This window comes from Lepidochelys kempii, chromosome 14 (genome assembly GCF_965140265.1).
Source record: "Lepidochelys kempii isolate rLepKem1 chromosome 14, rLepKem1.hap2, whole genome shotgun sequence".
Classification (NCBI taxonomy): domain Eukaryota; kingdom Metazoa; phylum Chordata; order Testudines; family Cheloniidae; genus Lepidochelys; species Lepidochelys kempii.
Genome location: NC_133269.1, coordinates 21,605,000 through 21,610,938, shown reverse-complemented (window position 1 = coordinate 21,610,938; position 5,939 = coordinate 21,605,000). Strand labels below are relative to the sequence as shown.

General features: G+C 43.5%; 1 pseudogene; it reads left to right on the top strand.

Moving 5' to 3' along the window:
- The first annotated feature begins 1,177 nt into the window (after window positions 1-1,177).
- Window positions 1,178-1,505, top strand: LOC140897799 (histone H4-like; annotated as a pseudogene).
- Window positions 1,506-5,939: the final 4,434 nt, after the last annotated feature.

Below are 5,939 nucleotides of genomic sequence, written 5' to 3'. Positions count from 1 at the left end.
GTATAGCTCAAAACCTACATAATAAATTGCACCTGGAAGCCCATAGGCAGCTAGTTCAAATTGTGGAGAACTCGAGTCATTTGCTCACAGTGAAGTGCTTTGGTTTGATAAGTAGGCTGCTGTAGTCTGAACTGGCTTTGGTTTATGAATGGATTTAAGGGCCAGATCCTTGTTTCTTCTCCAGCAGCTATGGCCTCCTGTGGACTTTCCCAGTATGGGGAAACCCTCTTGTGGTATAGGATCAAAATGGCTGTTCCTCCATCATCTCCCATTCTGGCTGTGGTTGGGGGAAAGAGAGCATTTGCATTTGGTCGTGTCATGCAGAGCAAAGATTCAGGTAAGTTCTTATATTATCTGAACCAATTGGCCCCCAGGGCTACACTAGGAAATTACTGTCAATGGGAGCAGCTGAACTGATGGGGAAAACAGTTTAAGTACAAGTTAAACCTGGGGATCGCAGTGGACGAGAAGCTGGATATGAATCAACAGTGTGCCCTTGTTGCCAAGAAGGCTAACAGGATATTGAACTGCATTAGAAGGAGCATTGCCAGCAGATCGAGGAAAGTGATTATTCCCCTCTATTCAGCACTGGTGAGGCCACATCTGGAGTATTCCGTCCAGTTTTGGGCCCCCCACTGCAGAAAGGATGTGGACAAATTGAAGAGAGTCTAGCGGAGGGCAATGAAAATGATAGGGGGCTGGGGCACATGACTTATGAGGAGAGGCTGAGGGAACTGGGTTTATTTAGTCTGCAGAAGAGAAGAGTGAGAGGGCATTTGATAGCAGCCTTCAACTACCCGAAGAGGAGTTCCAAAGAGGATGGTGCTCAGATGTTCTCAGCAGTAGCAGATGACAGAACAAGGAGCAATGGTCTCAAGTTGCAGTGGGGGAGGTCTAGGTTGGATATTAGGAAAAGCTATTTCACTAGGAGGGTGGTGAAGCACTGGAATGGGTTACCTAGAAAGGTGGTGGAATCTCCAACCTTAGAGGTTTTTAAGGCCCAGCTTGACAAAGCCCTGGCTGGGATGATTTAGTTGTGGTTGGTCCTGCTTTGAGGAGGGGGTTGGACTAAATGACCTCCTGAGGTCTCTTCCAACCCTAATCTTCTATAATTCTACGTAGACGGGACAAACTGTGCCCAGCACAGTTGGTCGGTTGTGTGTGATTTGATTTCACCATGTCTGGTCACGGTAAGGGTGGTAAAGGCTTGAGGAAGGGAGGTGCCAAGCGCCATCATAAAGTGTTTCGGGATAACATCCAAGGTATTACCAAGCCAGCTATTCATCACTTGGCTCGATGTGGGGTGGGGTGGGGGGGTGGGTGTGAAGCGTATTTCGGGATTGATCTACGAAGAGACCCGGGTAGTGCTGAAGGTGTTCTTGGAGAACGTGATCTGCAATGCTGTCATGTACACTGAACATGCCAAGTGAAAGACTATAATGGCTATGGATGTAGTTTATGCTCTGAAGCGCCAGGGTTATACTCTGTCTGGTTTTGGCAGCTAAACGGGTCACTAAAGTCAATAGGACCACTTGAGAAACCCTGGTTAAGCTCTGTTGGGAGTAGTTAAACCATGTTCAGTGCCACTTTACCTGCTCTCATTTGCTAACATTTAAAGATGATCAAAACCTGGGAAAACATATTGCAAAAAAAAAATGTAAATACTAATTTTGGATTAGATTTTTCATCAAAAATTTGAAATTTGGAGAATTTTGACTAGATCTCCTGACATTGTCATCTATTAGTACATTTCCTAACCAAATCTTTGAAATCCCAAATGTCTTCTTCTGCTTCTAAACTACTCAGAGTGAGATTTTTCCAGATACACCCAATTTTAGAGACCTGAATAGAATTCGGCTATTTTACTGATCGTTAGTTTATAGCCAAGTCAACTACTTTATTCTGAAGAGCTGGGAAACTACTTGACCCAGCTAAAAACCTCTTCTTAGGTGAAACCCACTGAAGACAGTTCTTTTTCCTTCTGTGAAGGAGCAGACTGCAATGTTGCTATTTTTTAAAAAAAAACAACAAAAAACATTTGAAACACAGTTACAGTTACCCAAATAGCTGAAATTTAATTACATCTCCTGAGCCACAGAGTTTTTTACTGCTTAATACCTGATATTTTGAAAATCTTTGAAGTTTTCGGAGAGCTCCTTAGAGGATATATACCACATTTTAATATAAATGATCTTAATCTGTATTTTAAAGGACAACATGGTGTGGAGAATGTAATCATGTATGCTTTTGATATAATTGGATAAATATCCCCAAGTTAAAGAGCCCATGATGGTAATTTAACTTTATTCAAATTTGTACTCCTCTGAAATCCATCTGACTTTAATTTCTTTGTGCATTACCCCTTAAAAAGGAATAGATCATACTTCCCTCCATATCTCCATCCATCAATCTAATCTGATCTTATCTAACCTAATTATATGCAGATAGACAGCCCCCTCAATCCAAAAACAATGAAGTTTCGGGTATTCATGATCCACACCTGGGGGAAAACTCCAATTGACTTCAGTGGGCCAGGATTTCACCCCTTCTTGTTGTAGATTGTACTAATCATATCCAAAATATACTGTACATATATTTATCATGGAAAATGCTACATTGAATTTGCATGGTTAAACACTTAAAAATCAAGTAATTCCAAAATTACATTTATATGCATATCTTTATGTGACTGAAAACCCCCTCAATGCCAACTGGCAAGTGGCCATGATGGAGGGGAGGCTGGGTCAAATATGAGTGGCACTGCAACCTCGTGCATCAGGTCAAAGGTCCCGTCCGACTCTGATATTCTATGATCCCCTCTATAATGCCACTTGCTCAAATTTGGCCCAGTCATGTCTCCGTCATGATGGAGGGGCAACTGGGCCAAATTTGAGGGGTGGGGCACTCTGAAGTGTTGCCTAGGCACAGCTTGCATTGACCGACCTCTGCCATTTACTATGGCCTTTCCATACAAATGACTTTCATTCACTGTGTTTGGCTGGCACACACAAAGTAGTGCATACTGGGTTACAAGGTATCCACATATAAGCTAAAGTGTAAATTTAAATTGATGTACTTATAGCTGTGTCCCCATGTAGACACTCTCATTCTGGTATAAAAATGCCCTTTTTTGTTTTGGCTTAAATTGCTTTGAAAAGGGTTTAAACTAAATGAAAAAAGCTCCAGAATAAGTGTCTCCATGGGAAGTTATATTGGTGTAACTATATCGGTTTAACTATACTGGTGTAATTTTACTGGCATAACTGGTAAAACTTTCCTGTGTAGACAAGCCCTAAGTGTATAGAAAATAAATTTGAATTTACAGGTATGGTAGTTATGGTATTGTCTTCTGATTGGAAACTAAGTTGCTACTGGACTAGAAACCAAAGTGGGAAAAATAACTATGATACCCCTATTTTGCAGTTGCAGGGGCTCACATCAAAACAGAGTCAGGGTTTTGAAGAAAGAGAAATCTTAAGAGATTGTTTCTGTAACACTGACTTCTCTTCTTATGACTGTCCATCGTTGCTGAGCTTTGCTTTAATGCTCAGGACCTGATTCTGATCTCAAAAGGAATAACTCCACTAAAGTCAGTGGATTTTACCTGGGTGTAGAATTGATGTATGGGAGACTGGGATTGGGCCTTCAGTGTTTCAACCCTTATGTAAAATATTTAGCATGAGTCAGTCCCTCCATGTGTTCTCACTCCACCAAGGCCATACACGGCAGTATACGGCATTCGGTCACAGTAAGAATGAAGGATTGGAGAAAGCCATCAGAAAGGCTGGTGAGTGTGGTACTCTGTTATTCGCTATCCAATAAGCTGAGGGGGAAAAGCCCTGTACGCTGGTGGGTCGGGAAGGACACTCTACCTAGTATATGTCATGAGGCATTGACCGTTTCATGGGTTTCGCAGGGGGGAACAGGAGTTGCCTTAGGTACGCTATGCCCAGACTACTGTCGGGCTGCACCCACATCATTCCCACTTCCCCCTTGCTCACCAGGGCTCAGTTCTCTGGGAGCCTAGAAGCTTACATTCTTTGATGAGCCCCGTGCTCATTTCTCAGCAATATATGGACCGCTCTTTCCAGGTGCTGAACAGACTCTAAGCACTGTTTGCCCATTAGTTGCCTCTCTGCACCTCTCCGATCAGCACCTAGAAGCCCATTGGGTTGAATTCATAAACAGCAAAACCTGGGCAGTAAATCAGGACAGGTCAACTGGTTTTGCCTAATTTCAAAACCACTCAAACATTGTGGGCTTGACTTTGTATCCTCCAAGCCTAAGCACAAAATGGCTGCCTGTCTTAGAGGATAGTATCGTCCATAAGATTTAAAGATATAGTAGATAGGAAAACAAAGGCATAAACTGCAAAATACATCGCCAAGTCTATGTACTATAAACAGGAGGGTCACCCAGCTCTGGAGGGGATGTTCTTATGTCTCTAATAGAGAGCTCAGGCTGTCATTCTGTCAGAAAACCATGGACCAGATTCTGATCTAAGATACCCCCTATTTACACCAGTGTAACTCCACTGACTTCACAGGAGTTACTCTAGATTTATGATGGTGGAATAGAGATTAAAATCTGATTCCATGTATTTAAAATTGAATTTCCATTAGCAAAAGAACCCCAGCCACAGTGGGTTTAAGTTACAGAGAAAAGGTTGGTGAACTCAAACTAGTTCTGTGAACCCTGTGAACCCAAAAAACAGAGATTTTCACGAACTCCAGCAGGCTCAGCCGGGCCTAGTGGAAAGCCTTCAACTTCTAGTCATCCCCTTTTAGTTACTTTTGCTTTCTTTTATTGGAGGGGAAGCACAGCTGTACAATCTCCTCCTTCTCAACATAATTGTGTTAGACATTTGGAGGCAGTCAGATTGCCATTCAAGCTGGTATATAATGAATTTACTTGACATGCACAGGTCCTTATGTCACAAAAGGTTTTCTCATTATATCTGAGCCTTCAGTTGTTTATAAAACGTCTCTAAATCCTCCCCCGTTACCTCCCTGAAATCACATATTTGGTGCTGGAAGACAACTTCTTTGTGTTTAATATTGTCCAGAAATGTCCCTATTGACAGTAACTTCACCAGGTTTTTATTTTTCAGTTTGCCAAGATTTATTAAAAATTATCATTCACAGGAGTAATCAGGGCAATGAGTTAGTACAATTTCAAACTTTCTCTCAGGCATCTAACAGCAGCCAAAAGAACAGTGTACAGTGAGTGAACAGGGCTGTAGAAAGGGACGGAGAGTGAATTGGAGAGTAAAGAAAACATTATCACTAGTCTGTTGGGCCAGTCCCCACATGGTGCAATTCAGTTTAGCTCCATTGAAGTGAATGGGGCCAGTTCCTCAGAGGGTATAGATTGGCATAGCTCTGTTGACATCAGTGGGACCAGATCCATTGGTGTAAATTGCTGTATCTCTAGATAGTTCAGTGACTAGCAGAACAAAGCCTCTGGAAAGCTGCCCCGCTGCGCTGCTGGGTGGTGGCGGGAGCCCCCGTGCTGTTTTAAATCACCCGGGGGTGGCAGGTGGGGCCGGGGGAAGCGCGGGGGGAGTGTGTGGGGGGGGAGGCGGGAAACTTTGCTGGGACAGGAATATTTCTGGTGCCCGGGCACCACGGGCCCATAGAACTCGCCGCCCAAGGACATAGTGACTGCTCGGAGGCCATCTCAAGCCAGTGTACGTTAAAGTACCCTAGGCCCTGTGGTTACTCCAACTTATTCTGGGGGCTAGTTTGGTCCCTGGTTCATCCAGGACTGGGAGAAATGGAAAGGTGGCTTAGAACCATCTTTGTTTCCCTCAGCTATACGGAGCAGGAAGATCAAATCTGTTGCACCTAACTCAGGAAGGACCAATGTCTGAGGGAGCTCCTGCTTAGGTGGCAAGCAGTTGTTTCAAACTCCCCACTCCCTGCCTAACCAAGCCATGG